This window comes from Terrapene carolina, unplaced genomic scaffold, assembly GCF_002925995.2.
Source record: "Terrapene carolina triunguis isolate 2854851 unplaced genomic scaffold, T_m_triunguis-2.0 Scaffold631, whole genome shotgun sequence".
Classification (NCBI taxonomy): domain Eukaryota; kingdom Metazoa; phylum Chordata; order Testudines; family Emydidae; genus Terrapene; species Terrapene triunguis.
In genome coordinates, this window is record NW_020664982.1 from 199,059 (window position 1) to 208,429 (window position 9,371).

Genomic DNA, 9,371 nt, shown 5'->3' on the forward strand with positions numbered 1-9,371 from the left:
TTGGAGTCACTGAGGACTATTATGCTGTGCTCACAAAAAACCTCCCCACAGAGGAACCCCACCTTATAACAGAAACAACTTGGAAACATAAACAGGAGTTATTAAGTCTTAATTGTCCTGGTAGGGAGCGAGGCATCCTGTGATGCAGTGAGGAGGGCGGGGAAGGGATGGTTGATTTGTCTTTATTGAACTTTGCTCAGCATGAGAGTCTGGGTTTCCTCTCAAGTGTCACCTGTCAGAGCAGCAGAGCTCAGCGTAGGAAGGGGTGGCCATGCCCTCTTCAGCTCTCTGGGTCCTGGCCCCAGAGCCCACCCCATACAACTGCCATCCTGTCCCCTCTAGCGTGATGGCTCCTCAGGCCAAACCGGTCTTGGTCTTCTTTTGGCTTCTGTCTCTGCTCTCTCATCTTGGCTGGTAAGTGACCCCTGTTCTCCTGGAGGCCTGGGTCCCATTCTCCATCCCAGTCTCTTTCCCCACGGCTGCAGGCTGCAGGGCCCCCTTGGGTTGCTGTCTCAGATACCTGGGTCCTATTTCCATCCCAGTCTCTCTCCTTCCTACAGGGGTTCACCATGTCTCCTATCTCCAGCTCATCTCCCCACAGGTGGCCCCTGGTCTGCTCAAGCACCTGAAAGTCATGAGGGTGAATGACCTGGTGCTCTCGGCCTATGAAAGCAACAATGGCAGGCTGGCTCCCCACAATGGCTACAGCCCGGGTGACCAGGACAGCCAGCAGCTCTGAGTGCCAGGCCTGGGTCTCCTGGGTGGAGACCGAATATCAGGGCCTGGTGCAGGAGATGAATGCCAGCTCCCCAAAGGCAGGTGAGTCCCTGAGCCCCAGCATGTGGCTCAGCTCAGAAAGGGGATGGGAGGGCAGCTCAAAGGAGGTAGGAGGGAGCTGGGGGAGGGGACACCAGAGGGGAGGGACTTCCCTGATACCTAGTGGTTAGGGCCAGTGGGGGAGGAGGTTGGGAGCCAGGACTCCTAGGTTCTGTCCCTGTCTCTGGGAAAGGAGTGGGGTCTGGAGGGTCTGTCCCCCTCTGCCTCCTGGTGGCAGCTCCATGCTCAATTGCCCACTCAGCCATTCTACCTCCAGAGCCCTACTACATGCAGGTCCTGAAGACCTGTGACCTGGACGATGCCACCGGTGCTGTCTGAGCCATCACCAGATATTCCCTCAATGGGGAGGACGTGCTGCGGTACCAGTCTGACCAGAACCGCTGGTTCTCAGTGCACCCAGCAGCCTGGCAAGTGGCGGAGCGCTGGAACAGTAAAGGGGAGATTTTAGCTTTTATGAACTTCCTCACACCGCAACAATGCAGGTTCTGGATAGATTCACCACTCAGAAGACAGGTGACAGCTCTACTGGTGCCCCTCATTCCCGACCTGCAGCCCCCTGCTAGTCCATTCCTTGTGACTAATAACCTTTTCTCGGCCTCCCCCCAGCCCAGCCCACAGTGCATGTGGCCCATGTTCCAGGGAGCCAGGACTGGCCATGCCGCCTCATCTGCCATGTGACGGGCGGGCTTCTATCTCTGAGACATCGAGGGAGCGGGGAGGCCAGGTGGCCCAGGGGGAGCAGCTGACCAGTGGGATCTGGCCAAATGGGGATCCCACCTTTCAGATCCAGGTGTCCATTGAGCTGGGGCAGGAGGGGTTCAGCCCTACAGAGCATGTGTGTGTGGTGAGACACAACAGCTTGGGGGATGCCTCCCTGAGGGTGACCTGGGGTGAGTACTGGGGGGGCAGAGTAGGGGGAGGAGTGGGCAGATACTAGCAATTTGGTGCCTTCTACTGAGGGAAGGGGAATGGGGAAGGTGGACACAAGGTATGAGAGGAAGAGGGAGGTGGGAAATGCAGAGGGGCAGTTTTGGGGGGCATCAGGGGATGGTGAGACAGAGGTACTAGGGGAAGAGGAAGGTAAAGAGGGCTCCTGGGGGGCTGCAGAGGGGAGGGATAAGCAGAAGGAGATACTGGGAGGGTCAGAGGGAAGGGAAAACTAAGGAGGGGGCTCTAGGGGATCACAGGGAGGGGAAGGCAGAGAAAGGGGGTGTCTAGCTGTGGTGACTGTAGGGCAGACACATGGGGGATGAGTGGCTGGGAGGGGCAGTCCAACTGGGGGATGGAGGCACTAGCCTAGAGCTATCAGGCAGGTAGTAGGTGGGGGGCAGGCCCTGGGGGAGTGAGAGGCCAAGGGCTTTGGCTGGCCCATGGCTCAGTTTGTTTCAGGGCATTTCCAGATTCCCAGCCCGCAAGCCAGCCTGGTGTCCTGGTGATTGTTCCTGTCTGCATCCTCACTTCCCTGGGAATAGGGACCCTGGGCTGGTACCTGTGGAGGAGGCCAGGTGCGTGACACCCCCTGAAGCACAGTAAGCGGCCCATGCCGCTTCCTGCAGCTCCCATTGGCCTGGAGCGGTGAACTGCGGCCACTGGGAGCTGCGATCGGCTGAACCTGCGGACCCGGCAGGTAAACAAACCAGCCCGGCCTGCCAGGGGCTTTCCCTGAACAAGCGGCGACCCTAGTTTGAGAACCACTGTTGTAGGGTGTACCTTTGTTGAACCTCCATTTTGTGCTCCTCCCCACCCTCCAGTCACCACTGTACTCATAGCTCCCCCCCCAAAAAACCACCCCCCATTTTCCATTCTCTGTCCCCAATCAGGCGTCACCGCAATTTTTCTGCATTTGGGAATTTGTGGCACTTTTTGATGCTTGACCCACAAATAGAGTTTGCACCTTCATGAAGCTTTTTATCAGATCCATGTCAATGCACTGGTTTTCTGGGGTGCTACCCAGGGCTTCCTCCGCGCAGCTCTTGAGTCTGCGAGAGTGGGTAGAGCTCATTCAGTTGCCCTTGCAGATATGCTATGCAACCCCCAAGGAGCTCACCTGGGCCCCTGGGGCCTCTGTGCGTGTAACTCGGGGATAAGCACATAGTCCCTGGGAGGGAGGGGGAACCAAGGCCGGTCTCTGAGTTTCCTGGGCAACCCAAAGGGCGAGAGGAGAGACACAGTTTAGGACAACAGGGGCTGCTGTGGGCTTGGAGGAGGATAGCAGGTGCCTGGTTGGAGGAGGGGGCAAAGTCAAAAAATGATTGACAAGTGAAACCCGGGGAAGAAGAGCTAGCCTGACCAATAGATGACCTCTCCTGGGAGCCCTGCTTACCGGCGGTGGGAGGAGCCATTTGGGAGAGTCTGGGTGTGTGGGGAGCTGGTGAGTCCCAGGCCTGCATGGAGGGTCCCCTTGAGAACTGGCCTCTGGAGATCTGGAAGCAATGTTCTTAAGCTTGGCGCTTTCCCTCTCCAAATTGACTCCAGCTTAGAGAGCTTTGTTGGGAAAACTTCCCCCAGCCAGGCTGAGTTAGCTCCCCAGCTCCCAGGTGAGATCAGTCACCATGGAGAGAGCTCTGCTCTGGCTGCTTGTCCAGGGATGCTGCCTGCTGGGAGTGTGTCTGAGCCCTGGGGTGGGAGACTGAAGTTTGGAGTTCAGTAGAATTTTGTAATCTGCACCCTGAGCCCTGCACCCCTGGGTGCTGAGGGGAAATCCTGGGACCAGAAGCAGCCTGACTCCTGCATGAAGAGGACACCTGCCAGCAGCGATCGTCAGCCCCTCTGCTGTGACAGGAGTCCAGAGCCATCTCTGAATCTGAGGATCAGTCGCGGAGTTTGGAGTCACCATATTTTGGTTATCAAATTGGGGAAATTGTTTGGGAGACTCCCTGCTCCCTGGACTGTGTCCTCAAGCCCGGGGATCAGGGCTTGGGGATTTGATTACCTGCTGCTTATTAAATGAGTGGAGGGACTTATCATCTTATCCCACTTGAGTCTTTTCCGCTGCAATGAACCCAGTCAGCCACATTGTTAACTGCTGCACAGAAGGTATCGTGGTCACAGGTCATCAAGGGCCCCTACAAAGTGTTCATAGCAATGGGACACTAATTTTTATGTTTGCTGGATCAGGTCAAGTGATTGGGGGAATTCATGGGTATTATCAGCATGGACACTGGGGACCTGAGAACAGTGTTTTACCTTGTTATGTAATATTTGTCTCTTGTTTAATATAATTACTGTGTTGAATATATTGTATGTGTTTGTGTTATTTCTTGGGAGTCTCCAACTATCTGGCAAGTAAGTGGGGGTTCTTCTGTGGTTAGAATTTTTCTTCCAAATTGCCCTCGTGACCCTGCTAGGAAGGCGTGAGGGGGGTGGAGCCACCTCCAAATAAATTTCATATGGGGAGAAAATAAAAAAGTTACATCCTGCTGAGAGGGATGCGGGATCCAGAAGAACCCAGGCGTGTCCATCAAAACCCATAAGGGGATTGGCGCTAAAAGAGATAAATTGGTGCATATGGGACACTATGTGTAATACACCTCTACCTAAGGGGGTCCTACCGAAACATGCTGAGTTTCCCCGGATGGGAGGTACCACTCTGTCACCTTCCCTGGGTCATTTCCTACCAGAGTCTGTGTTGGGATTTCCCATGAGATGTCGGGTCCTCTGTGTTCAGCAGGGCCAGTCGTCTCCAGGGTCTCCTCCAGTCGCCGGGTGCAGGCGGGCCGTGGATGACTTCAATTCCCGGTGCAGTCAGAGGCTGTGGCTGGTCCTCCACAGGCGCTACCCAGGCAGGTCCTTCTCCTGCAGCCTCCAGCCCAGAATGAGCTGGTCTCCCTCCCTTTATACTACTAGAGCACTTGGAGCATGCCCAGTCTGGCCAGGGAGGCGGGACTTCCGCTGTCAATACCCTGGGCTTAACCCTGTCTGGGCTAGTGCGGGGTAAGCAGACCCCGTCACAGGCCCCACCAGCCCTGCTTCAGCACACCTCCCTAGCCATGACCCTAATCCTTTCACTGCATCCCCCCTCCAACCTGTGCCCCTCCCTACTACTGTCCCCAGCTCCCCACCCATCATTGGAAGGAGGGAATGCTTCCCCCTGAAGTCCTCCCTCCCTGGTAAACAAATGTATCTATTGCCGATACGTCCCCACTTCTATAACCTGACTCCCATGTGTTGCCTGGCGTGAAGGAAAACTGTGTGACCATGCATGGTATTCCTGGTTGTGTGTCACAATGGGTAGAAGTGGGGAGTTTGTTGCAGGGCCAGCGAGAGAAATCACAGACCGGGTTTGTTGCAAAACATTGAAAGTTTTATTTTTGAGAGAAAGATCCTCCGACACCTGCCCAAAAGACGTACCCCGTCTCCGAGCAGCAGGGAGGTATCAGAGCTTGTATTAGTTCCATGCAGCATATGGTCAGCCATGAACCTTCCAATTTCCTGATTAAGGTTCTCCCAACACTGATTAACAGCTTTTGTGTTGTTGCTGTCACAATGATTCAGAGGCTCAGCCAAATCAGAGAAAACCATCCCAGCTCCTGGAGACCAATGGCTGACACCGTCTGCCTCTGCTCGCCAACATTCTGGGAGATGAGCACCGGGAATAAGGCTCAGAGCACACCACAGTGTCTGATGGATCACAACCTCTTAGCTCACTGCTTCAGATGCTGCAAGGCAAGAAAAATGTGATGCCAACAGAGGCCTACTTGGTCCACCCAGAGTAGCCTGTAGTCAGGAACCTCCATCTTGTGGGCCAATCCTTCCTCTCCTGCAAGCTTCTTCTACCTTGTGATCCTAGAACTGGCCAGAATCCATATGTTGGCAACCCTACCAGTGTTGTTTGGAGCAGCTGAGGACTATTCTGCTTTGCTCGCAGAAAAGCTCCCCATAAAATAAACACACTTTGTGACAGAGGCAACTGGGAACGGGATTTATTAAAACTTTATTGTGCTGTTGGAGAGTGAGGCTTCCTGTGAAGCAGTGAGCAGTGTGGGAAAGGGTTCTCTCCCCGGCTCTGGGAGGGGCGTGGGGTCTTGTGGTTGGAGTGTGTGCATGTATGGGGGGTCTTTGGGACCAGGACTCCTGGTTCTTTTCCCTGCTCAGAGATGGGAGGGGATATCTAGTGGTGAGAGCAGGGGGCTGGGAGTTAAGGTTTTTGGGGTTTCATTCCCAGCTCTCCCCATCTGTATATGGATCCCTCCCCCTTGGTGAGTTGCCCGGAGCTGAAATACAGCTGGGAGGTGACTGGCCCAGATTCTGTCCTGCTTGCCCTATATCTGCGCTGTTGCTGAAGGACCCCTAGGGTCCATCAGCCCAGGGATCCCATCTAGCCTGGCCTTTGAGAGTGGCACCCCCTTGTGGACAATTGTGCCATGACCTGCCCAGGGGAGCCACTTCCTCCTGCCCCCCTTATTGCTGGGCCATGCCCTGAATTGCAGGCTTTCCTCCTGCCCCCACCCCCCACCCCAGCCTGTGACTCCTCTGCCTTGCTGGGCCATGTCTTCTCCGTCTCACCCTGTAAGTATGAAGGGATGCCCTGTGTGGAGATAAAGAGGTGAGGAAATATTAACAGTATCCCGAGGACTAACTCTGTGCCCAGGCAGGAGTCCATGAATAGAGCTCACAGGAAAACAACGCATTAAAGTTCCCTCAATCCCGACCCGCAACCCCTCTGCTATCCCAGCCTAGGGCTCAGTCCTCGCCACCAGCTCTGCCGGTACCCCTCAATCCCAACACGCAGCCCCCTGCTAGCCCAGCCCTGGGGTCTCCCCGCCCCAAAGTTCCAGCTGACAATCCCACCTGGTAGTTGCTCTCAGATGATGACAGCCCCACTTGAGGCCAGGAGCGAGTATCTGGGCCGTACTGAGATGGACGGGACCTTAGAGAAGAGCAAAACCAGCCCTGCAATATTCTGGGTGTAAACGCTGATGGGGGCTGTTTGCTTTCCTCTCCATTGGCTCCTCCCCCTTTCCACTGACTCTGCTTTCTCAATAGGCTCCTCCTTCCTCCCTCATACTATGCCCCCCTTTTCCATCTGAGTGTTCCCTCCCCATCTCCCACTCTGGCTTCCACTCCCTAACCCTGTCCCTGTGGACCAATTGAGCCCCTTCTCCATGTTAAGGGGTCCCCAATTCTGTCCACCCCCAAGCCCTGCTCTCTGTGGGGGTCACGGCTGCATCACCAGATGGTGGGGTCCCCCCAGACTCTTATCTGCGTGGTCCGTATTGCAGCCACCCCCTATCAGGCCATCCCGTGTCTGCAGCACTTTGTGTGTTTCCAGTGAGGAGAACAGGACATAACTGATTTTGGCTGAAGATTCTGCAGTTTGTGAGAGGGTCAGTGACTGTGTCACGGGGCCTTTCCCCTCTAGGGGAATCTGGCTCCGATCCAGCCCCAGTGCAGGGGGATGGACGGCTCAGGGAGGTGGGAATGGGACCGGAGGCCTTTGCCCTCTCGATGAACTGGGGGGATGGAAGGTAAGGAACTAAACCAAAGCACCTCAACCTGGTCCTAACACTTGCATCCCTGTATGAAGACAGTTACTATAATCCAGTCTCATGCTTCAGGGCATCCCCTGAAGGGGTCAGGCAGGAAGAGTTACCATGATGCCCTATTGGTTCCCTGTATTCTGGGATGTTCCTTCACCTTCCTCTGAAGCATCAGCGATCGCACAAAGCTGGAGACAGGATGGAGTGGGCCAGGGCTCTGAGATGTCTGGTTGGTGGGTCAGGCTGGCACGCTCAGGGTCCAACTGAGCATGAGAATTGACATGGGGAAGGAATTTGGGTGGGGGGAAAATTGGGGTGGGCTGATGCCAAAACCGGACAGGCCCCAGAAGGGGAGATTGGTGGGAGGATCTGTGCGGGGGAGAGTCACACCAAGAGGGGCCAAGCCCTGGGTGTGTCTGAGGGAGAAGGGCTTGGGCCCCGGGAGGGAGGGCTGTGTGATATTTGGCGATGGGGCAGCCCGGAAAGTGCTGGGAGTGGAGACATGGTCCTGCGCCCAACTCCAAGGCGCTGCGCTCTCAGTGCCCTGCACGCCTCTCCAAGGCGCTGCTCCTCCAGCCAGTGGGGATGGGAACAGGATCACGAAAGCTTTCCCGGGCCGGAGATCCGCCTGGTCTGCCGCCCAGTGGGAAGTCGTAGCTAACAGGGAGGGGAAGTGGCCGTCCGGCTCCTTCTCCCAACTGCACAGCCATTAAAGGACCGGGGACGGGTTTCTGGCGGGGAGGGACAGGACGCCTGGGTTCTGCCCCCGGCTCGGAGAGGGGAGTGAGTTCTAGTGGTTAGAGAAGGGGAGGCTGGGGACCAGGACTCCCGGGTTCTCTCCCTAACTCAGAGAGGGCAGTGGGGTCTAGTGATTAGAGTGTGTGTGTGTTGCGGGGCTGGGGATTAGGACTCTTGGGTTCTATCCCATACTCAGAGATGGGAGGGAGGGGCTAGTGGTTAAAGGGGGAGGAAGGACACCTGGATTCTCTCTCCAGCTCTGGGACGGGAGTTGGGTCTTGTGGTGGGAGTGTGTGTGTGTATGTGTATGTGTGTGTGTGGGGGGGGGGGGGCTTTGGGACCAGGAATCCTGGAATCTTTATCCTGCTCTGAGTTGTGTGTGGCGGGGGAGCCTGGACTCCTGGGTTCTCCCTGGCTCTGGGAGGGGAGTGGAGGCTAGTGGTGAGAGCAGGGGGCTGGGAGTTAAGGTTTTTGGGGTTTCATTCCCAGCTCTCCCCATCTGTATATGGATCCCTCCCCCTTGGTGAGTCGCCCAGAGCTGGAATGCAGCTGGGAGGTGACTGGCCCAGATTCTGCCCTGCTTGCCCTACATCTGTGCTGTTGCTGAAGGATCCTTAGGATCCATCAGCCCAGGGATCCCATCTAGCCTGGCCTTTGAGAGTGGCACCCCCTTGTGGAGAATTGTGGAATAACTTGCCCACGGGAGCCACTCCCTCCTCCCCCCCTTATTGCTGGGCCATGCCCTGAATTTCAGGCTTTCCTCCTGCCCCCCCCCCCCCACCCCGGCACATGGCTCCTCTGCCTTGCTGGGAGTGATCCAAGAACCTCTGATGGGCCCTCGAATTTCTGTTAAATTCATGTGGTGGTGAGTCCACAGGCTGTTCCTTTCCCCATGGCTCTCAGGTCCCATTCCTGCTGCTCCTCCCCCTCACTAGCTCCTTCCAGTGGTGACACCCTTATAACTACATGCTGGGTGCTCAGGATGGAGAGGGCAGGGCAGACATGGGGGAGGGGATGGGGAAGGCTCACCGGGGATTAGATAGATTCCCTGCCTGGGGACCTCCCCCTTACCTGTGCCTTGTGTCCCCTGCCCCACCCCCCATTATAGGGTGTGCCAGGCATTTGCTGGGGCCTCTGCCATATGGGGGCACCAGGCTCCAAGAAGCTCTCCTGTCTGGTGAGAAAGAGCAGCGAGTTCTGACCCCCTAGAGAGACCCCCCCGGGATCAACCCTGGCAGAACCAATAAGAATTGGTCCCACAGTGGCTAGGAGGGCCGGGAGTGGGCAGAAGCCAATCAGGGCTCAGTGGGCAGGATA

General features: G+C 56.3%; 1 pseudogene; it reads left to right on the forward strand.

The window, feature by feature from the left end:
• Positions 1 to 346: 346 nt before the first annotated feature.
• LOC112119760 lies at positions 347 to 4,563 on the forward strand (annotated as a pseudogene).
• The last annotated feature ends 4,808 nt before the right edge of the window (positions 4,564 to 9,371 follow it).